The 24,943-nt window shown below is 46.0% G+C and overlaps 1 protein-coding gene across 9 annotated transcripts in view; it reads right to left on the bottom strand.

Annotated features, from left to right (window-relative positions):
• The window catches only part of tenm3 (teneurin transmembrane protein 3), a 2,019,778-nt gene that overhangs the window by 1,207,690 nt on the left and 787,145 nt on the right, over positions 1 to 24,943 (bottom strand). For all 9 annotated transcript variants that reach the window (XM_085979187.1, XM_085978950.1, XM_085979196.1 and 6 more), the window contains one exon: positions 15,947 to 16,024. The gene's annotated coding sequence lies outside the window, so the exon portion shown is untranslated. The remainder of the gene's footprint in view (positions 1 to 15,946; positions 16,025 to 24,943) is intronic.

Below are 24,943 nucleotides of genomic sequence, written 5' to 3'. Positions count from 1 at the left end.
TGTAAATGGTAGAAAGCCACAGAAAGAGTCGGACTAAGACAGCCATTTAATCCACTCTGTTCAGCTGACTGAAATTCTTTTCTCTAACATTTTACAGTCCAGACAGATAATTGTATCTCTTTTGCACCATTGCAATCCTGTGTGGCTCATTACTGCATTAAAGTGATATGAGAAGAGAGAGAGAGAGAAAGGGTCCAATTGACTGATCACCTCTTTCCTGAATGATTCAACGAGATTCTGTATTCTGCTCCTCCTGGCCCCACAGAAATAATTTCAAACTTACCTTTTCAGGACCTCTTCAGCCCTATCGAAAGTCAGAAAGTGTACGGTACACGCTTTGACGAGTTCTGTCCTAAAATGGCAATCGGATCCTATGTATGTCATGGGACCCTGATTTGCATATTAAAAGGGGCTTACTGCCCAAAACAGGCAGGTACTTTGGCTGCCCAGCGGTAGGTCCCTGTTGATGTGGCAGTGGGGAAGAAAAAAACAGTTGCATTTATATAGCAACTTTCATGACCACAGGACGTCCCGAAGTGTTTTACAGCCAATGAAGTACTTTTTGAAGTGTCGTTATTGTTGTAATGTAGGAAATGCAGCAGCCAATTTGTACACAGCAAGATCCCACAAACAGCAATGTGATAATGACCAGATAATCTGTTTTAGTGATGTTGATCGACGGATAAATATTGGCCAGGACTCTGGGGATAACTCTCCTGCTGTTCTTAGAAAATAGTGCTATGGGGTCTTTTATGTCCACCTGAGAGGGCCGATAAGGCCTTGGTTTAATGTCTCATCTGAAAGATGGCACCTCCGACAGTGCAGCACACCTTCAGTACTGCACTGGAGTGTCAGCCTAGATTTTTTTGTGTTCAAGTGTCTGGAGCGTGACTTGAACCCACAACCGTCTGTCTCGAGGGTGCTACCAACTGAGCTACGGCTGACACTCGGGAGTGTTTTGATGTTAACACGGTGCTAAATCCGCTGAACCCATTTTGAGGTTATTCCCACCCTTTGAATCCCAATTTTGGCAAGTAAAAATCAACCCCAGTGAAAGTACAAAGCAATAGTTATAATTGGACTGACTTTATTCAATCACGACAAATTGTCTATGCGTATGCATACAAAAATAATGAACTCACACTGTTTCCCCACACAAGTGGGACATGTTGCTTGACCTAGACAAAATAATTCTTAAATACCTTCTTGCATTCTCCTTCTGAGCTTGGTGAAAGCTCGACATCACAGTTTTCTGTTTAAAGAGTGGCACAAAATAGCCCTTACATTTATTTCCTGGCCCTGAAAAGATTGCTTTTGCCTTTCACTCTTCCCGTCACAAACACTATTGCTGCTGCTGCCATTATTTCTCTTTGAGAAGTATGTTCCGAATTTTTCTTTTAATTTCATTTATCTCATAGAAACATAGAACATAGGAGCAGGAGTAGGCCATTCGGCCCCTCGAGCCTGCTCCGCCATTCAATGCGATCATGGCTGATCATCCAAATTCAGTACCCTGTCCCTGCTTTCTCCCCATATCCTTTGATCCCTTTAGCCTTAAGAAATATATCTAACTCCTTCTTGAATATATTTAATGAATTGGCCTCAACTGCCTTTTGTGGTAGAGAATTCCACAGGTTCACCATTCTCTGGGTGAAGAAATTCCTCCTCATCTCTGTCCTAAATGTTTTACCCCTTATCTTTAGACTGTGACCACTGGTTCTGGACTCCCCTGCCATTGGGAACATCCTTCCTGCATCTAGTCTGTCTAATCCTGTTAGAATTTTATAAGTTTCAGTGAGATCCCCTCTCATTCTTCTAAACTCCAGTGAATATAAGCCCATTAGATCCAATCTCTCCTCATACGTCATTCCTGCCATCCCAGGTATCAGTCTGGTGAATCTTCGCTGCACTCCCTCCATGGCAAGAACATCCTTCCTCAGATAAGGCAACCAAAACTACACACAATACTCAAGGTGTGGTCTCACCAAGGCCCTGCACAACTGCAGCAAGACATCCTTGCTCCTGTACTCGAATCCTCTCGCTATGAAGGCCAACATGCCATTTGCCTTCTTAACCGCCTGCTACACCTGCATGCTTACCTTCAGCGACTGGTGCACAAGGACACCCAGGTCTCGTTGCACTTCCCCTTCTCCCAATCTATTGCCATTCAGATAATAATGCGCCTTCCTGTTTTTGACACCAAAATGGATAACCTCGCATTTATCCACGTTATATTGCATCTGCCATGCTTCTGCCCAATCACCCAACCTGTCCAAATCATCCTGTAGTTTCTCGGCATCCTCCTCACAGCACACACGCCCACCCAGCTTTGTGTCATCTGCAAACTTGGAGATATTACATCTAGTTCCCTCATCTAGATCATTAATATATATTGTGAATAGCTGGGGTTCTAGCACCGATCCCTGTCTGGTCGACCCGTTTATTCCAACTCTTTGTTTCCTGTCTGCCAACCAGTTCTCTATCCAAGTCAGTACCTTACCCCTAATCCCATGTGCCTTAACTTTACATGCTAATCTCTTATGCGGGACCTTATTAAAAGCCTTCTGAAAGTCCAAATACACCACATCCACTGGTTCTCTCTTATCTATTCTACCAGTTACATTCTCAAAAAATTCCAATGGATTAGTCAAGCACGATTTACCTTTTGTAAATCCATGTTGACTTTGTCCGATCCTGTCACTGTTTTCCAAGTGCTCTGCTATAACATCTTTTATAATGGACTCCATCATTTTCCCCGCTACTGATGTCAGGCTTACCGGTCTGTAATTCCCCATTTTCTCTCTACCACCCTTTTTAAATAGTGGGGCTACATTAGCTACCTGCCAATCCATGGGAACTGTGCCAGAGCCTATAGAATTTTGGAAGATGACCAGCAATGCATCTATTTCAAGGGCCACTTCCTTAAATACCCTAGGATGTAGATTATCAGGCCCTGGGAATTTACCGGCCTTCAGTCCCGTCAATTTCCCTAACACCATTTCCCTAGAAATACTCTCCTCACTTTTTTAAACTCTTTGGGGGCATCTATATAGGGGATGTTACAGATTTTGACTTTGCGCACTAATTGTCAGCATCACACACTCCTGTGTCAAGTTCAGCATGGCTAACTTGATTAAAACACCTTCGACTCTTGACTTCAACCTCAGCACAGTACCCCTACTGCACCGGTGCGAGTTTTTACACTTCCCATAACAGCCATCCTTACATCTCTGGTCCGAGGTGATTAATTTAGTGGCAATTGTGCTGGATTGTGGACAGTTTTCTGCTATGGACTGACACACACAAGGAATTGATTTGGAAGTGGCAAAACTGATTCTACACCAGAATTTTACAGGCGACAGCGATAGGGGAATATTCCCCCTTGTGGTCCAGCATTCTGGGCTGGATTTGAATCCAAATGCCAGAGGTGGAAGGGTTGTGGCTTCCTTGTCCGAGTAAACCATGATATAGCTATACTCAGAGTACCTGACATTAACACTTGGTGCAAAAGTGGAAGAATCTTCAATTCTCTAATACGAACATCCCTCACTCAAAACACCTTGGCGGTAGAGTTTCCGCTTTGGGTGCAATCGGCGATCCCGGCACAAATTTAGCCCAAAATTGTGCCCCTTTTGAAAAGTGTTCTTTTCCCCCCGAGTGTCCGCTCAGACTCATTTGCCATTTGCATATCGGCAAACATAAATTCTGCCTTGAACCAGCGCAATCGGGCAGCGTTTTAAAACATAATTTTAATTTAAAAATTTGCTTTGAAAAATACTCCTTGATATATTTTAGAGTGATAACTTGGAAAAGCTTGGTTAATACAGCTGAAATGGGTTTTTCACAAAAAATAAACATTTCAAATCACAGTGTCAATCCACCACCTGATTTCAAATGACTGAAAATGACTTAAAAAAATATACAAAACAATTTTCTATTTAGATTGGGGTACTCAGTTCCTTCGTAAATTAAAAAATCATTCCAAAGGGAAGGAAATAAAGGAGGAGTGGTAACAGTTTTGATTAAGGAAAATATTACTGTGCGAGATAGAAAGAATGTCCTTGAGGGGGTCAAAGACAGAATTTATTTGGTTGGAGTTAAACAATAAAGGAGTTATTGCGGCACTTGTATTTTATAGGCCACCAAATAGTGGGAAGGAGGTACAGGAGCAGATTTGCAAAGAATTTACTGAGAGGTGCGAGAACTATAAAGTAGTGATGATGGGAGACTTTAACTACCCCAATACCTCCCCGTCCTTCTCGATCTGTCTGCAGCCTTTGATACGGTTGACCACCCCATCCTCCTCCATCGCCTCTCCACTGTTGTCCAGCTGGGTGGGACTGCACTCGCCTGGTTCCATTCTTAGCTATCTAATCGTAGCTGCAATGGCTTCTCTTCCTGCTCCTGCACTGTTACCTCTGGTGTCCCCCAAAGATCTATCCTTGGCCCCCTCCTATTGCTCATCTATGTGCTGCCCCTCGGTGACATCATCCGAAAACACAGCATCAGTTTCCACACGTATGCTGACAACACCCAGCTCTACCTCACCACTACTTCTCTTGATCCTTCCAATCTCTCTAAATTGTCAGACTGTTTGTCCGATGAGCAGAAATTTCCTCCAATTAAATATTGGGAAGACTGAAGTCATTGGCCTAGAAATTCAGTGCCCTTAGCGCCGATTTTGCGGCGCTAGAGGGCCTAGCGCTGCAATTGGCGCCGGTTCCTAAATTGCCTGGGGCCCTTCCGCAGCGGTAGACCGGTAGCGCTGCGCCGGCACCGATGACGTCATCGGTGTGCGCAGCGTCCCGGTTGCCGTGGTAACCCGGCCCCAAGCCGAACTTCAGTTGCGCCCGCCTCGCCCGTGGCAGGCGCAACTAAGACTCTGGCAACAGAGTCTTCCCCCAGTGTGCGCCGGCGCATAAAGGTGGAGCGGCGGCCGGCCGCGTTCCCGGCAGCCGCCTGCCCGCACCTCCCCTCCCGGACTCCTGCATTCCCCCCCCGCGGCCCTGATCAGTGTATCATGCGAGCCCGGCACTTCCCCGAGGTGCCGGGCTCAGATGTCGGGTCAATCCGCCGGACAGTTGTCGGCTGCAGGCAGCTCCTCCTTAACAGGAGGAGGAGGCCTGCAGTTCCCCCGCCTGCCGCACCGCATCGGGTGCCGCAGCGGGGGATTAGCGCCGGGAAACCCAAGTTCACGCCCGTTTTGAGGCGCTAAAGGAGGGTTTTAGCGCCCGCCGCCGTCTGGGCCCGGCGCACCCGAATTTTCGTCGGGCGCTGCCGCATTACCGCTGGCGCAAACTTTCTGGCGCTACAGCCCTGGCAAGACCAGAACCCAATTTCTAGGCCATTGTCTTTGGTCCCCGCCACAAACTCCGTTCACTAGCCACCGACTCCATCCCTCTCGATAGCAAAATACTGCAGATGCTGGAAATCCGAAATAACAACAGAAAATGCTGGAAAAACTCAGCAGGCCAGGCAACATCCGTGGAGAGAAACATAGAAACATAGAAGATAGGAGCAGGAGTATGCCATTCGGCCCCTCGAGCCTGCTCCGCCATTCAATGCGATCATGGCTGATCATCCAAATTCAGTACCCAGTCCCTGCTTTCTCCCCATACCCCTTGATCCCTTTAGCCTTAAGAAATATATCCAACTCCTTCTTGAATATATTTAATGTATTGGCCTCTACTGCCTTCTGTGGTAGAGAATTCCACAGGTTCACCACTCTCTGGGTGAAGAAATTCCTCCTCATTTCTGTCCTAAATGGCCTACCCCTTATCCTTAGACTGTGACCCCTGGTTCTGGACTCCCCGACCATTGGGAACTTCCTTCCAGCATCTAGTCTGTCCAGTCCTGTCAGAATTTTATAAGTTTCAATGAGATCCCCTCTCATTCTTCTAAACTCCAGCGAGTACAAGCCCAATCGACCCAATCTCTCCTCATACGTCATTCCTGCCATCCCAGATTTCAGCCTGGTGAATCTTCGCTGAACTCCTTCCATGGCAAGAACATCCTTCCTCAGATAAGGCGACCAAAACTGCACACAATACTCAAGATGTGGTCTCACCAAGGCCCTGTATAACTGCAGCAAGACATCCTTGTTCCTGTACTCAAACCCTCTCACTACGAAGGCCAACATGCCATTTGCCTTCTTAACCGCCTGCTGCGCATGCTTACCTTCAGCGACTGGTGCACAAGGACACCCAGGTCTCGTTGCACTTCCCCTTCTCCCAATCTATTGCCATTCAGATAATAATCTGCCTTCCTGTTTTTGCCACCAAAGTGAATAACCTCGCATTTATCCACGTTATATTGCATCTGCCATGCTTTTGCCCAATCACCCAACCTGTCCAAATCATCCTGGAGTTTCTCAGCATCCTCCTCACAGCACACACGCCTTTAAAAGGGTTAGACCCGAAACGTCGACTCTAATTTCTCTCCACGGATGTTGCCTGGCCTGCTGAGTTTTTCCAGCATTTTCTGTTGTTATTTTGGACTCCATCCCTCTCCCTGGCAACTGTCTGAGGCTGAGCCAGACTGTTTGCAACCTTGGTGTCATATTTGACCCTGCAATGAGCATTCAACCACATATCCATCACTAAGACTGCCCATTTCCACCTCCGTAACATTGCCCGACTCCACCTCACCTCAGCTCATCTGCTGCTGAAACCCTTTCCATGCCTTTGTTATCTCTAGACTTGACTATTGCAATGCACTCCTGGCTGCCTCCCATGTTCTACCCTACGTAAACTTGAGGTCATCCAAAACTCTGCTACCCGTGTCCTAACCCGCACCAAGTCCTGTTCACGCATCACGCCTGTGCTCGCTGACCTACATTGTTAAGCAACGCATCAATTTTAACATTCTCATCCTTGTTTTCAAAGCCTTCCATGGGTTTGCCCATCCCTATCTCTGTAATCTCCTCCAGCCCCACAACCCACCCAAGATAATTGCGCTCCCTCTAATTCTGGCCTCTTGAGCATCCCTGATTTTAATCACTCAACCATTGGTGGCCGTGCTTCAGCTGCCTAGGCCCTAAACTCTGGAGTTCGCTCCCTAAACCTGTCCGCCTCTCTACTTCTCTTTCCTCCTTTAAGACGCTCCTTAAAACCTATCTCTTCGACCAAGCTTTTGGTTATCTACCCTAATTTCTCCTTATGTGGCTCAGTGTCAAATTTTGTTTTATAATGCTCCTGTGAAGCGCCTTGGGATGCTTTACTACATTAAAGGCGCTATATAAGTACAGTTCTTATTGTTGTTATTGAATGAGGCAGTGATTGTGTTAAGGGCAGAGAATTTCTGAAGTTTGTGCAGGAGAATGTTCTTGTTCAAGCGGAGGCTCTGGCCATTATTTTCTAATCTTCCCTGGCTACAGAGGACTGGAGGACTACTAACACTGTACCATTGTTTAAAAAGGGAGAAAGGGACAGACCAAGTAATTACAGGCCAGTCAGCCTAACCTCAGTGGTGGGCAAATTATTGGAAAAAATTTTGAGGGACAATATTAATCGCCATTCAGAAAGGCACGGATTAATCAAGGACAGTTAGCATGGATTTGTTAAGGGAAGATCGTGTCTGACTAACTTGATTGAATTTTTTGAGGAGGTAACAAGGTGGGTTGATGAGGGTAGTGTGTTTGATGTAGTCTAAATGGATTTTAGCAAGGCTTTTGACAAGGTCCCACATGGCAGACTGGTCAGAAAATTAAAAACCCATGGGATCCAAGGGAAAGTGGCAAGTTGGATCCAAAAGTGGTTCAGTGGCAGGAAGCAAAGGTTAATGGTCGACAGGTGTTTTTGTGACTGGAAAGCTGTTTCCAGTGGGATTCCGCAGGGCTCAGTACTAGGTCCCTTGCTTTTGTGGTATATATCAATGATTTAGACTTCAATGTAAGGGGCATGATTAAAAAGTTTGCAGATGATACAAAAATTGGCCTATAGTTGATACTGAGGAATAAAGCTGTAGACCACAGGAAGATATCAATGGACTGGTCAGGTGGGTAGAAAAGTGGCAAGTGGAATTCAGTCCAGAGAATTGTGAGGTAATGCATTTGGGGAGGGCTAACAAGGCAAGGGAATACACAATAAATGGTAGGATACTGAGTAGTGTAGAGGAACAGAGAGACCTTGAAGTGCATGTCTACAGGCCACTGAAGGTAGCAGGACAGGTAGAGAAGGTGGTTAAGATGGGATACTTTCCTTTATTAGCCAAGGCATAGAATATAAGAGCAGGGAGGTTATGCTTGAACTGTATAAAACACTAGCTTGGCCACAGCTAGAGTACTGCGTACAGTTCTGGTCACCACATTACTGGAAAGATGTGATTGCACTAGAGAGGGTACAGAGGAGATTTATGAGGATGTTACCTAGACTGAGGAATTTTAGCTATGAGGAAAGATTGGATAGGCTGGGGTTGTTTTCTTTGGAACAGAAGAGGCTGAGGAGAAACTTGATTGAGGTGTATAAAATTATGAGGGGCCTAGATAGAGTGGATAGGAAGGACCTATTTCCCTTAGCAGAGAGGTCAATAACCAGGAGGCATAGATTTAAAGTAATTGGTAGAAGGAATAGAGTGGAGTTGAGGAGAACTTTTTTCACCCAGAAGATGGTGGAGGACTGGAACTCACTGCCTGAAAGTGTGGTAGAGGCAGAAACCCTCATCACGTTTAAAAAGTACTTGGATATGCACTTGAAGTGCCGTAACCTACAAGGCTACGGAAGAAGAGCTGGAAAGTGGGATTAGGCTGGATAGCTCTTTTTTGGCCGGCACAGACCCGATGGGCCAAATGGCCTCCTTCTGTGCCGTAAATTTCTATGATTCTATGATCAGTATGTTTCCTTCCCAATGAGGAAGGAGGCATTGCTGGATCTAGTCCTGGGGAATGGAATGGGTTAAGTGGAGGTAGTCATAGTCGGGGAGCATTTTGGGAATAGTTATTATAGTGTTGTAAATTTTAGATTAGTTATGGAGAAAGACAAGGAGCAATCTAGAATGAAAATAGTTAACTGGAAGAAGGCTAATTTCAGCGAATTGAGGAGGGATCTGGCCCGGGTAAATTGGAGTCAAAGACTGGCAGGCATAAGTGTAATGGAGCAATGGACGGCCTTTAAAGAAGAGATGGTTTGGGTACAGTCCAGATACATTCCCACAACAGGAAAAGGGAGGGCAACCAAAGCTATTAAATTCAGCAGGGCCTGCGGGAAACCCGTTCTCCCGACTGCTTCCGAGCTTCCCCACCCCGCTCCCAACCCGCCTCCCAATTCAAATTAAGGCCCCTGTTGTGAAGGAACAAGCCATATAACCTATTCAGAAAAATACACCGTCTCATGAAAGCATTCTGGCCTTATTATAACATGACAAACTGGGTTTGAAAATTTAGAAACCGAACGATGAAATAGCTGTGAAAGCATTCTGGCTATTGAGATAAGTAGTTGTTGACCCTGAATAAATAACCTTATTGAAACAGAAGGTTAAAGGCTCTGGCAGGCTGAACTTTTCGGAACGAAACAATGGTTCACCATGGATAAGGTGTTCTAATTTACACTTCGTAAAGAAGCACATAAAGTAAGGAACATCTGCCCTCGTAAAGATGACAAAGTAAGAAACAACTGCTGTCACACCGGTTTTTATATGGTAAACATAGAACACCTCGAGATGAGACATGAGTCTGGCAGAGGTCAGCAGAAAAATGACTTGCGATAATTAGTCAGAAAACCTTAAAGGAAATACCACTGGAAAAGGGTATAAATGTTGAACTCTCAAATGGGATAGTAAACTCGCTTTATCGGGCAAAGCGATTCTCGGCTTCAGAGGCGGCTCGCTAAGTCTCCAACTCTTTGTACCTCGGGGATCAAAGGTATTTGATTTTGGTGGATATCCTGTAGAACACTAAGAACTGTAAAACTGTAGCGAAGTTAAGATTTGAAAGTAAGGTTCTCTGATAATAAGATTGTAAGCTTTCTCTTTTTGGAACTGTTAATGTTGTGATTGACTCACCAACTGTAAACTGCATGTCAGTTCTTTAATAAATCTATGTATTTTTAGAATTGTCTCACATAAGACTTCTGTATCAAACTCGCAAACTCAATCTCTGTACACTCTTTGGTGAGGAGTTGCAGAACTCTGGGGGAGTTTTCCGGACCCTCATAATATCCGGAATGTTACAGTCTAGCTAAACTTATTAAAAGTGCTATCTGGAGGACGGTAACATTTTCAGGTTGTTCCTTTCCTTTAGGGAGAGATAGTCCGGACCTTTAGACCCAATTAAGCGTCTTTTGGATTCGGCTACCTCAAACTTTAGTTGAAAGTGAATGTCTGAGAAATACGCCTGATCCGGGGTAGCCCTAAAGGGGCTAGGACTAGTAATTATCCCTTCACTGTCTTTGCTCAATGGAAGCACGAGGAATAGCATCTTATCTTTCAATCAGGCAATTTACAGCCTTCTGGACTCAACATTGTATTCAACAATTTTAGATCACAACCATCGCTTCCATTTTTTCGGACAGCAGCTGTTGGTAATGCTTCTGTTGTTGCCATTTACACCTCCTCTAGACCCAACTTTTGTTTCTTTACTTGTCCCATTACCATCCCCTTTTGCCTTGCACCATCATCCCTTTTGTCATTTAATCTCTCCTGCCTTCCACTCTATCACAGGCCTTTCCCTCCCGCTTTCCCTGCCTCTGTACTTGCTTAAAACCTGTTACATCTCTAACTTTTTCCAATTCTGATGGCATGTCATTGAACTGAAATGTTAACTCTGTTTCTCTCTCCACAGATGCTGCCTGACCTGCTGAGTATTTCCAGCATTTTCTGTTTTTATATTATATATTATATAATGCACAAATTCGGACCCAATTATTGTGTCTAATTCTGGGCACCACCCTTTAGGAAGGATGTGAAGGCTTTGGAGAGGGCACAGAAGGGATTTACTAGAATGGTTTCAGGGTTGAGGGATTACAGCTACGTGGATAGACTGGTGAAGTTGGGGTTGTTCTCCTTGGAGCAGAGAAGCCTAAGAGGAGATTTGATAGAGGTGTTTAATATTATAAGGGGTTTTGATACAGTAAATGAAAAGAAATTGTTTCCAATGGCTGAAGGGTCGATAACCAGAGGGCACAGATTTATGGTGATTGGCAAAAGAACCAGAGGCGACATGAGGAAAAACTTTTCTACGCAACAAGCGGTTAGGATTTGGAATGCACTGACTGATAGGGTAGTGAAAACAAATTCAACAGTAGCCTTCAAAAGGAAGTTGGATGAATACTTGAAGGAGAAAAAATTGCAGGGATATGGGGAAAGAGCGGGGGAGTGCGACTAACTGGATTGCTCTTAGAAAGAGTCAGCACAGAGTCGGTGGGCTGAATGGCCTCCTTCTCAGCTGCACTATTTTATGTTGCTATGAATACCTTTTAAAATGTGCCTATTAGTGTCCATGCGCCCAAAAGTTCCAGCTCAATTATTGGAGCCTCCTCGAAGGCCCGCAAATGAGCGCAATTAGCAGAAACTTCCCAATGGTGATTAATTCACCCTGGGGGAGTTTTTTTTAAATTAATTGATGGGATGCGGGCGTCGCTGGCTAGGCCTGCATTTAGTGCCCATCCCTAATTGCCCTTGAGAAGATGGTGGTGAGCCGCCTTCTGGAACCGCTGCAGTCCATATGGTGTAGGTACACCCACAATGCTGTTAGGAAGGGAGTTCCAGGACTTTGGCCCAGCGACAGTGAAGGAACGGCGATACAGGTCCAAGTCAGGATGGTGTGTGGCTTGGAGGGGAACTTGTAGGTGGTGATGTTCCCATACGTCTGCTGCCCTTGTCCTTCTAAGTGGTAGAAGTCGCGGGTTTGGAAGGTGCTGTTGAAGGAGCTTTGGCGAGTTGCTGCAGTGCATCGTGTAGATGGTACACACTGCAGCCACAGTGCGCCGGTGGTGGAGGGAGTGAATGTTGAAGGTGGTGGATGGAGTGCCAATCAAGCGGGCTGCTTTATCCTGAATGGTGTCGAGCTTCTTGAGTGTTGTTGGAGCTGCACTCATCCAGGCAAGTGGAGAGTATTCCATCACACTCCTGACTTGTGCCTTGTAGATGGTGGAAAGGCTTTGGGGAGTCAGGAGGTGAGACACTTGCCGCAGAATTTCCAGCCTCTGGCCTGCTCTTGTAGCCACAGTATTTATATGGCTGGTCCAGTTCAGTTTCTGATCAATGGTAACCCCCAGGATGTTGATGGTGGGGGATTCAGTGATGGTAATGCCATTGAATGTCAAGGGGAGATGGTTCGAGTCTCGCTTGTTGGAGATGGTCATTGCCTGGCACTTGTGTGGTGCGAATGCTACTTGCCACTTGTCAGCCCAAGTCTGAATGTTGTCCAGGTCTTGCTGCATATGGCCAGTTTTGTGGGCGGGGCCTGCTTCTAGCGCGGTGCGTTATTCAACTACTGCAAAAGAACGCGGAAACCCGAGTTGCGCTCAATGTAATTTGCATTTCAAATTTCGCGATCTTTTCCGCCAGTTACGCCGATATTGGGGGAATTGCGCTGAAAAAACTGCGCATGTGAGTGGAGATTCCAGGCCCATGATTTTTGTCAGTGAGATTGAAGTCCTCACGGACACATATTTCTGTAAACTCTTCATTCATAGCCATCCTCTTTGTGAATTCCTCAATCTGTGACTGATTGCGACAAATAGCGTATTGTGAAGATCAACATCATTACTAAAGCTATTTTGTGTCTCCTGAGTCCTCAGATAATGATAACAGCATCCAGGAAACTTTGAAATTTGGCCTTTTTCACAGTAAAATTTTAATGACAATTTTACTCTTTTTAATATTTATTCAAATATTTGTGTTCATTCACTCCCTCCACCACCGGCGTACCGTGGCTGCAGTGTATACCATCTACAAGATGCACTGCAGCAACTCACCAAGGCTTCTTCGGCAGCACCTCCCAAACCCGCGACCTCTTCCACGTAGAAGAGCAAGGGCAGCAGGTGCATGGGAACACCACCGCCTCCACGTTCCCCTCCAAGTCACACACCAACCTGACTTGGAAGTATATCACTGTTCCTTCATCGTCGCTGGGTCAAAATCCTGGAACTCCCTCCCTAACAGCACTTTGGGAGTACCTTCACCACACAGACTGCAGCGGTTCAAGAAGGCGGCTCACCACCACCTTCTCAAGGGCAGTTAGGGATGGGCAATAAATGCTGCCTTTGCTAGCGACGCCCACAACCCATGAACGAATAAAAAAAAGTGTGCCAATAGATGAGAGAATCTGTTATTCCTTTTCCAACTTACTTTACTTCTCGCTGCAAAACGCAAATCAATTTGGTGTATAATACCACAGGCACGCAGACCTCCCGTGCCTCATTCAAGTAGTCATTCTTCATGTGTTTTCTGCGATTGTTGGCAGGCTATTAACCATGAGGGCATCACAACCGATTTCAGGTCTATCCTTCCCCTCCTCCACCTCTCCCCACTAACCCCCCCACCCCACCCCCCCCGCACCATGCCCACACAAGTGCACTTTTCAGCAAGGCCAGAGGTGCGAACCACTTGATTTTTCTCCTCAGCATCAATGATACCAAGACCATTCCCTCCAACGTTAGCAAGCCCAGCACAGATCAAAGGATTGAGGCTGGGACTTTACTGTTCTCTACAGCTCAGTAGCAGGTCAGCCAGGGGCACTCATGAACCGAGCTATCAAAGGAGCTGCTGTTATATGCTTAACAAAAGCATTCTGCACTGCCTGTGCCTGCAATGTATATTGTACCAACTTCGCTCTGAGATTATGCAGCAAGCATTACCAAATTCTGGGCCAAAGAAAATGCACGACGAGGCCTTGGACAATGTGGACCACTTTCCATACCTCGGGAGCCTACTGTCAACAAGGGCAGACGTCGATGACGAAGTCCAATACAGCCTTCAGTGTGCCAGTGCAGCCTTCGGTCGCCTGAGGAAGAGAGTGTTTGAAGACCAGGACCTCAAACCCGCCACTGAGCTCATGGTCTACAGAGCAGTAGTAATACCCGCCCTCCTGTATACTTCAGAGACATGGACCATGTACAGAAGGCACCTCAAAGCACTGGAGAGGTACCTCCAACGCTGCAAGATCCTGCAAATCCATTGGCAGGATAGGCGCACCAACGTCAGTGTGATGAAATAATTCTGTGTTCTGGTATTTGTATTGTTGTTGTTGTTGTACTTGTAATCACAGAATCACAGAATCACAGAAACCCCACAGTGCAGATAGAGGCCATTTCGGCCCATCGAGCCTGCACCGACACATATCCCACCCGATCCCTGTAACCCCACATATTTAATCCCCCTAACACTAAGGGTCAATTTATCATAGCCAATCAACCTAACCCGCACATTTTTGGACTGTGGGAGGAAACCGGAGCACCCGGAGGAAACCCACGCAAACACGGGGAGAATGTGCAAACTCCACACAGACAGTCACCCGAGGCCGGATTCGAACCCGGGTCCTTGGCGCTGTGATGCAACAGTGCTAACCACTATGCCACCGTGCTGCCTGGGTGTCTGGAATGTTCCACCGGGGGGAACCACTAATGCTCCTCCCTGGCCCCGCCCCTCTTCTGGTATGTTCTACCAAGGGCTCGGTCGATGATGAACTCTGTTAACTCTGCCATGATTCTTACTTAATAAAAGCCTTCAGTCTTAAGCTTTAACTTCACGGATTCGGGCAGTTATTTGGCACATCAGTCAGTGTTCTCGCTCAGGCCAACATCCCCAGCATCGAAGCTTTGACCATGCTCGATCAGCTCCGATGGACGGGCCACATCGTCTGCATGCCCGATACGAGACTCCCAAAACAAGCGCTCTACTCGGAGCTCCGACACGGCAGGAGAGCCCCAGGTGAGCAGAGGAAACGCTTCAAGGATACCCTCAAAGCCTCCTTGAAAAAGTGCAACATCCCCACCGACACCGGGGAAACCCTGGCCCAAGACCGCTCAAAGTGGACGAGAAGCATCCGGGAAGGTGCCGAACACCTTGAGTCATAGAGTCATAGAGTAATACAGCACGGATAGAGGCCCTTCGGCCCATCGTGTCCGCGCCGGCCATCAAGCCCTGTCTAATCTAATCCCATATTCCAGCATTTGGCCCGTAGCCTTGTATGCTATGGCATTTCAAGTGCACATCCAAATGCTTCTTAAATGTTGTGAGGGTTTCTGCCTCCACAACCCTTTCAGGCAGTGAGTTCCAGACTCCAACCACCCTCTGGGTGAAAAAGTTCTTTCTCAAATCCCCTCTAAACCTCCCGCCCTTTACCTTGAATCTATGCCCCCTAGTTATTGACCCCTCTACTAAGGGAAAAAGCTCCTCAGCATCCATCCTATCTATGCCCCTCATAGTGTCTTCGCTGGGAGGAAGCGGAAGCCAAGCGCAAACAACGGAAGGAGCACACGTCAACCCAAGCACCCCACCCACCCGCCCCTTCAACCACCGTCTGCCCCACCTGTGACAGAGACTGTTGGTCCCGCATTGGACTCATCAGTCACCTGAGAACTCATTTTTAGTGTGGAAGCAAGTCATCCTCGGTTCCGAGGGACTGCCTAAGAGAAGAGAAACTTTGGCACATTATTAAAAACGATTTCTGACAGGAACATTGTTCCCCGTTTATTTCACTGTCATAGGATGTTCCTTTTATTTGAAGGAAGTAGAAACACTTATTACTGCAGCTCTCTTACCTACTACAAAGCGCTTGTGCAGCAACAGACAGCACCTTTGTAGAAATCGTGAACGAATATGGATTTCCAATTTAAAAAAACTTAGCCTATTAAAACAACTTTCGTTCAGAATGGCTTCAGACTGCTTAATCATGTCATTTTAATTCCCAGATATATTGTCCCAAAATTCAACTCCCAGCACAAATTTATTTTCATAATTTCATCAGCACATTAAAAACAAGTTTCAAAGTAGATGTTTTCCACGTTACCTGGTAGGTGGTTGGAGGAGGTGCTGGTTGCCTTTTGTCACCAGGTGATGATGATGCCAAGTGGTCCCATGTTGCTTCCTGAAACATAATGGAAAAGTAGAATTGTTAACAAAGGAGATGATTTTTATTGACTTGAATTCTGAATTACTTCAAAATTCATTTATTCGGGGTTGGGGGGCGGGGGGGGGGGGCGTAGAGCGGGGAGGTTTGCTTCACTACACATTCTCTTGGCTTCAGTAGCCTTCTTGTACTTTCATTGGAAGAGTTTCCAGAAGATTTACAACACACAAAACTAATTCCCCACACACAGCAGCAGCAGGAGGCTCACAGCATCGGCTGAACAAACACTGCTGACAATCTCTCCCCGAACCGAACGGTTAATGGCTGCTGCTAGCCAGCAGGTGAAAACATTCATTTTGAAACTTACTTCTGCAGTGCAGACGGAATAATCAAAGTGAATCTGTGCTGGGAAGCAGGTGCTGGAGGAAAGCCTGAAGGTGAAAATTACATTTTGAGTCAGTCATTTGTTTTTGCTCCTGAAAACAATAAAGGCCCCCAAAATTCCTGTAGCCGGTCAACACCTTCCGTTAGTTCGACTTGCCCTCCGTGGTATTTTCTGTGGGAAGTTGCTGTTAGTGTGAGATGGAAACGGTGCGGCGCCCTCTACAGGGCATCTGGGATCTGTGTGAACAGAGCAAGCAACTGTGTGTCTCCTTAACCAATCAGACTGAAGGATTGTGAAGTGAACAGCGCAAGGTGTTAACAAGGAAGTGTAAGTTAGAGTGGGTGAATTTAATGTCAAATCAGGTACGGAAAGAGAATTAAAGAGAGGGAAAGAAAGATTGGATTAAGAGAGAGAGAAAAAAGACACAAAAGAGCTCAGTGGGTAGCTCTCTCGCCTCTGAGTCAGAAGGTTGTGGGTTCGCGTCCCACTCCAGAGACTTGAGCACAAAAATCTAGGCTGATATTCCAGTGCAGTACTGAGGGAGCGCAGCACTGTCGGAGGTGCCGTCTTTCAGATGAGACGTTAAACCGAAGCCCCATCTACTCTCTCAGGTGGATGTAAAAGATCCTATGGCACTATTTCGAAGAAGAGCAGGGGAGTTATCCCCAGTGTCCTAGCCAATATTTATCCCTCAATCAACATGTAAACAGATTATCTGATCATTATCACATTGCTGTTTGTGGGAGCTTGCTGTGTGCAAATTGGCTGCCGCGTTTCTCACATTACAACGGTGACTACACTTCAAAAGTACTTCATTGGCTGTAAAGCGCTTTGGGACATCTGGTGGTCAAGAAAGGCACTATATAAATGCAAATCTTTCTTTCAGAAGGAAAAAAATAATGCTAAATAAAAAACATCTCCACCAACAATTAAAACCTGAAGGAATGAGACTTCACTCTTGCAAGTTAATTTCCAGTGCCCGAGAGGTTGATTGGCAGTAATTTACACTTATCACATCATTAAAAGTTTACTTAGACTGAAATGGACAAGCCCTAACTTTCTGTGATGAGTTTTGTTTTCTCTTAATCATTATATGTATTATAATAATTGTTGTTGTTGCTGCTGTCGCTAAATCATTTAGTCAGCAGTCATTTGGAAATCTTTGAAAATTTTAAATTATATCAACCATGTTAATGTTACAACTGTCTCCAAAGTAGAAAATGACTAACTACCTCAATGTTTATTTAAAGTTTTGAACAAACAATCTCAATTGTTGCTTACAATGCTGCTGCAATAAAAGCACATTGTTTGCCTTTCAATCTTGCCTGTCGTTTTGTCTGCTTTCCTGGGGAGGGAAGGGGAAGAGGCATGTTGCCACTTTCATCACATGACCAAATACCTTGAGCCACCAGATGCTCTCTGGCCACCCTGCCCACGGCATCTCGTCTGCCGGGTTAAAGGTCAGTCCTTGCTGCAGGGCAAAGTTGCGCAATGCACAGCATCTGACCACAATCGTCACCACTATGTCGGGCACTGGAAGCGTGATTTCAGCACCCCTATTGTTCTCTCCACCTCTTGGCATGTACACACGTGTGCACGGTTGTACTGCAGATGTGCTGCATTACTGGTCCTGTGGTACGGTGTCAGCAGCCATGGCGGATAGGCATTGTCACCTAGGACCCATCCAATTCCCTGTCATGCTCCAGTGAAGGAATCATATAAGCTTGAAGGCCGAAGGACAAAGGCATCATAAGTACTTCCCCAGTGATCTGCGTTGACATTCATATACATAGATACATATGTAGTGTATGTACCTTTAAGAGCCCCTGTGTACTGTAATACCGGTAGTGACCACTCGGGTATATAAGCCTGTATAGTGTCTTGTATCTTTTAGTTCATCTCCAGACTTTGTTCAGTAAACACCTGTTAAACCAACTCCTGCATTCCGTGTCTCCATTAACACATGGATACAACAGTGGCGACGAATTGGAAACGGACTTACCTGCAATTCGGCAGCACGTCAAGGAGATCGATTCATCAGACGAAGGTCGAAGAAAAAAAAACTGTGGTTTCACCAGCTAGCCGGGCTGGTGGCAGGTACTGCACTAATCCTTCCTGAGCGGCGGGCTGGGGCTCGATCGGGCGCCTCTGCAGCGGGGCCGAGCAGCGAGTCGGAAGGCGGAGGCAAACAAAGACGGAGGCTGGAGCACTCGGGAGACGGCCGGCGCTGCAAAGCAGGTCGGCGTTCGGACCAAGCAGACGGAGGGAAAAGTCCCAGAGAGTCCGGCGGGAACGAGTCTCCAACTATTAAAAATATCTGTGCAAATAAAAACCGTGGAGAACAGCGTTGTCAGCAGCGGCAGCGGCGGGAAAGTGCGGGAGGCGCCATTTTTTCTCGGCAGGGAAGAAAGGAAAGCGCGGGAGGCGCCATTTTTGATTTTCAGGATGCCTAAGACTGGCAATATTACTGCTTTCAATAGTGATATAGAGGATTGGACCACATATGTGGAAAGAGTGGAGGTATATTGCACAGCGAATGAAGTAGAGGATGATAAAAAGGCATCGGTATCTCTAAATCTGATGGGCGCAAGGACATACGGGCTGTTACGAAACTTAATCACTCCAGCCAAACCGATGGACAAGAATTTTAAGGAGATTGTTGATACCCTACAGGAGCACTTAAACCCAACACCGCTGCTGATAGCGGAACGATTCAAATTCTTCAGGAGGAATCAGCACAAGAATGAAAGTAATGCTGATTACCTCACCGAATTAAGAAAGCTGTCAAAACACTGCCAATTCGGGGCAGGACTGGCAGATTCTCTATGAGACAAATTCGTCTGCGGTCTCCTAATTGAAGGAACACAGAAAAGGCTACTTTCTGAGAAAGATTTGACACTGGACAAGGCTTTCAGTGTAGCTGTATCATACGAAGCAGCAGCAAGAGGAGCTGCAGAGATACAGCAAAAGCCACAGGACTTCGGCACCCATGAAATGACACGGGGTTTCGAGAGATGTTATCGCTGCGGCAGATCCACCCATGACCAGAGGGACTGCTGGTTCAAGGACAAAGCATGCAGGCAATGCGGAAAGATGGGACACATTGCACGTGTATGCCGATCTGGAAACAAAAAATCCACTGACAGAAAAAAAATCAATAAGGAAAAGTACAGAAAGGTACAAATGATGACGGACAGTAGCTCCGAAGACCAGAAGAGCGATAGCGACTCCGGAAACAAGAGACTAAGCTGTCTCAAATTACATAATGTAATTGCCAAAGAAGATTACCAGACCATTTGGGTTACCCTCACGATAGCGGGTTCCCCAGTTAAAATGGAGCTAGATACAGGATCAGCTCTAACCGTCATAAGTCGACGGGATTACGAGCGGCTATTTCCGCATATACCTTTGAAAGACACATCCATTATCTTGAAGACATATACAGGGCAGAAAGTATACCCCAGAGGGAAAATAAGGGTGCCTGTTGTATACAACGGCAAGGAAATACCGAAGTTGTATTTATACATTCTGCAAGATGGTGGTCCACCGTTGTTGGGACGTGAATGGATCAGGAAGATACGTTTAGACTGGCACTCCATTCAGGCACTGACGGTGACCAGTAAGAAAAAAAATGATGATGACGTCATACCTGAACGATTAAAAGACATCTTGGCTAACGCCAAAGAAGTGTTTCAACAGAAACTAGGAACCTTGAAAGGCGTCACCGCCTCAATAAAAGTGAAAGATGTGGCAATTCCCAAGTTTTTTAAGGCAAGGCCGGTGCCATACGCAATTCGTCCAGCAGTCGAGGCAGAGCTGGAGAATTTGGAAAAAGCAGGCGTGTTATCCAAGGTAGATTGGAGCGAGTGGGCAACACCCATCGTCGCGGTCATGAAGAAAACGTTGAATAATGATAAATCTGAAGAAAAGAGAAAAATTTGCATCTGTGGGGACTTCAAGGTGACTGTAAACCCGGTCCTTCACATGATACAGTATCCTCTTCCAAGGATAGAAGATATTTTCGCCTCACTATCCGGGGGGAAACGTTTCACCAAAATTGACTTGGCACAGGCATATCTACAGATGGAGGTTGAGGAGGCCTCTAAAAAGTATCTCACGATAAACATACACAAAGGCCTGTACCAGTACAATCGACTGGTTTTCGGAGTAGCATCAGCTCCAGCTATCTGGCAAAGAGCTATGGAGCAAGTCCTGCAAGGGATTCCGGGGACTCAATGCTACCTAGACGACATCCTTGTAACAGGAGAAAATGACAACGAGCACCTTGCCAATTTGGAGCAGGTGCTCACTAGGCTGAAAGAACGGGGCCTACGAGCAAATCGCCCCAAGTGCGAGTTTTTCCAGAAACAAATATATTGTGGCCATATAATTAACGAAGACGGGTTGCATAAGTCACCTGAAATAATTGAAGCGCTCATAAAAGCCCCAGCACCTGAAAATGTTTCACAATTAAGGTAGTTCCTGGGATTGATAAATTACTATCATAAATTTTTACCGAACTTGTCAACTGTTCTGCACCCTCTTAACGCACTGCTACAAACGGGAGTAATTTGGAAATGGAGCGAAGACTGTAAACGTGCTTTCCATAAATGCAAAGGCTTGATCACGTCCAAGGAAGTGTTGGCTCATTACAACACATCACTGCCAATCAGACTGGCGTGCGATGCATCCCCTTACGGCGTAGGAGCGGTATTATCGCATAGATTCCCTGATGGCTCGGAGCGGCCGACAGCTTTTGCGTCACGCTCATTGAACTCAGCTGAGCGTAACTATGCCCAGATCGACAGGGAAGCACTCAGCCTGGTATGGGGAGTGAAGAAATTCAACCATTACCTACACGGACAAAAATTTACCTTGTTGACTGACCATCAACCCCTCGTCTCCATATTCAACCCTAAAAAGGGCGTTCCGATTATGACAGCGCAAAGGCTACAGAGGTGGTCCCTTTTCCTAGGGGCACACCAATATGACATAGAATACAAAGGATCAAAACAGCATGGGAATGCTGACGGTTTATCGCGCCTACCGTTGCCAACGGTAGAAGAGGCACCTACAGTGGACCCAGTGGAGATGTTCCACTCAACCATAGTGAAATGTCTACCAGTAACAAATTCTACCATTGAAAAGGAAACGAGAAATGACCCGACTCTCTCACGAGTCTACGATTTAACGGTGAAGGGATGGCCAGCACATGGCGAACCACTGTTGCCAGCATTCTCGCAAAGAAGAGAACAGCTGTCAGTGTGCCGAGGAACCTTGATGTGTGGATCCAGAGTGGTGATTCCACCCAAACTCCAGGATAAAGTGCTAAAGGAGCTTCACGAGGGGCATCTGGGTGGAGTGAAAATGAAGAACCTAGCCAGAGCGTTTGTGTGGTGGCCAGGTATCGATGGAGGCATCGAAGAAATGACCAAGAGCTGTCTAGGATGCCAGAGGGTCCAAAACGCCCCACCACAAGCCCCTCTACATCCATGGGAGTGGCCCTCATCTCCATGGCAAAGGGTACATATCGACTTTGCTCGTCCATTTATGGACTCAATGTTCTTAATCGCGGTTGATGCACACTCCAAGTGGCTGGAGGTAATAAAGATGTCCTCCACCACCACGGAAAAAACCATCACAGTATTAAGGACCATATTTGCCAGGAATGGGCTGCCTGAACAGATCTGTTCTGATAATGGACAGCAATTTGTGTCCGAAGAATTCAGGAAGTTCTTAAAAAACAATGGAGTTAAGCACTACACGTCCGCCCCATACCACCCCGCCACCAATGGATTAGCTGAAAGGTTTGTCCAGACCGTCAAGAAGGCCATAAAGGCCATGGGTAATGAAGACATAAATCTACAACATAAGGTAGATAACTTCTTGTTGGCGTACAGGAATGCAACACATGTGGTTACAAACCAAACTCCCGCCATGATGTTTTTCAATAGAAGACTAAGATGCCGGCTAGATTTGATCAAGCCAAACATCAGAAGGGACGTAGAGAACCGGCAATTTCAAGGCATGAATGAAAGGCCAACTAGAACCTTCCAGATAGGTCAACAAGTTTTGGCCCAGGACTACCGTACCGAGAAATGGCAGCCTGGAACTATTTGCACACGACTAGGACCGCTGATGTATACCGTGGACATTGGTGAAAGCATAATAAGGCGCCATGCTGACCAGATCATAGAGTCATCCGAAAAGGGACAACCTACACCACAACTCTATACGCCTAATGATGAAGCAGAGATACCCATAGTATCTACCTCCGATCCGGTGATACTGGAACCAGATGAACCCGACACTGGCATTCAATCCGAATCGACCTTGCCAAAAGAACCTACTACACCACCGAAAACTACTACACCACCGAGGCGTTATCCGGACCGAGTCAGGAAGCCTCCAGAGAGACTGACTTATAATTGATTAACTGCAGCAAATGTGCAGATTATTGTTCTTGTAAACATGTTAATTAATGATTACTTAAAATGTTATGTACTAATTATCTAAAAGGGGAGGAATTGTAGTGTATGTACCTTTAAGAGCCCCTGTCTACTGTAATACCGGTAGTGACCACTCGGGTATATAAGCCTGTATAGCGTCTTGTATCTTTTAGTTCACCTCCAGACTTTGTTCAGTAAACACCTGTTAAACCAACTCCTGCATTCCGTGTCTCCATTAACACACGGATACAACAACATAGAAGATAGGAGCAGGAGTAGGCCATTCAGCCCCTCGAGCCTCTTCCGCCACTTAATGAGATCATAGCTGATCATCCAAATTCAGTACCCTGTCCCTGCTTTCTCCCCATATCCCTTGATCCCTTTAGCCTTAAGAAATATATCTAATTCCTTCTTGAATATATTGAATGAATTGGCCTCAATTGCCTTCTGTGGTAGAGAATTCCACAGGTTCACCACTCTCTGGGTGAAGAAATTTCTCCTCATCTCTGTCCTAAATGGCTTACCCCTTATCCTTCGACTGTGACCCCTGGTTCTGGACTCCCCCACCATCGGGAACATCCTTCCTGCATCTAGTCTGTCTAGTCCTGTTAGAATTTTATAAGTTTCAATGAGATTCCCTCTCATTCTTCTAAACTCTAGCGAATATAAGCCTAATAAGAACATAAGAAATAGGAGCAGGAGTAGGCCAATCGGCTCCTCGAGCCTGCTCCACCATTCAATAAGTTCATGGCCGATCTGATCCTATCCTCAAATCTACTATCACTCTCCCTCCCACCCGAACCCATGTGATCTCCCGGGAGAGGCGAAAAACCAGGTAAAAAAACCCAATGGCCAATTTGGGAGAAAAAATTTGGAAAATTCCTCTCCGACCCATCTAGGCGATCGAAACTCGTCCAGGAGATCACTCTGTCCCTATATTTTCTACAGTACTTACCTTCTGTAAAGGCGATCTCCACCCCAGCCAGGAACAGGAATAAAACCATCTCCTGAAATCTAACACAGAATTAGAACACAAGAAGGAGGAGCAGAACCAGGCTACACGGCCCCTGGGCCCACTCCACTACCCACAGGGCCACGACCATTCCGAACCTAGACTCATGTCCAAATTCCTGCCCGCTCCCCGTAACCCTTAATTCCCTTTACTTCTAGGAAACTATCTATTTCTGTTTTAAATTTATTTAATGATGTAGCTTCCACAGCTTTCTGGGGCAGCAAATTCCACAAACCTACCACCCTCTGAGTGAAGAAGTTTCTCCTCATCTCACTTTTGAAAGAGCAGCCCCTTATTCTAAGATTATGCCCCCTAGTTCTAGTTTCACCCATCATTGGGAACATTCTCACCGCATCCACCCGATCAAGCCCCTTCACAATCTTATATGTTTCAATAAGATCACCTCTCATTCTTCTGAACTCCAATGAGTAGAGTCCCAATCTACTCAACCTCTCATCATATGTCCACCCCCTCATCCCCGGAATTAACCGAGTGAACCTTCTTTGTACTGACTCGAGAGCGAGTATGTCTTTTCTTAAGTATGGACACCAAAACTGTATGCAGTATTCCAGGTGCGGTCTCACCAATACCTTGTACAACTGCAGCAATACATCCCTGTTTTTATATTCTATCCCCCTAGCAATAAAAGCCAACTTTCCATTGGCCTTCTTGATCACTTGCTGCACCTGCATACTAACTTTTTGAGTTTCGTGCACCAGGACCCCCAGATCCCTTTGTACTACAGTACTTTCCAGTTTCTTGCCATTAAGATAATAACTTGCTCTATGATTTTTCCTGCCAAAGTGCATAACCTCACACTTTCCAGTATTGTATTCCATCTGCCAAATCTCTGCCCACTTACTTAGCCTGTCTATGTCCCTTTTCAGATTTTTTATGTCCTCCTCACTCACTACTTTCCCTCCCATCTTTGTATCATCTGCAAACTTTGATATGTTACATTCGGTCCCCTCCTCCAAATCGTTAATATAGATTGTAAAGAGTTGGGGACCCAGCACTGACCCCTGTGGAACACCACTAGTTACTGATTGCCAGTCTGAGAATGAACCATTTATCCCAACTGTACTGGCCGC

The sequence above is a fragment of the Somniosus microcephalus genome, chromosome 1 (assembly GCF_052327205.1).
Source record: "Somniosus microcephalus isolate GS21.2 chromosome 1, FLI_Smic_1.0, whole genome shotgun sequence".
NCBI lineage: Eukaryota > Metazoa > Chordata > Chondrichthyes > Squaliformes > Somniosidae > Somniosus > Somniosus microcephalus.
The sequence above is the reverse complement of the archived record's forward strand: the minus strand, read 5'-3'. Positions and strand labels throughout refer to the sequence as shown.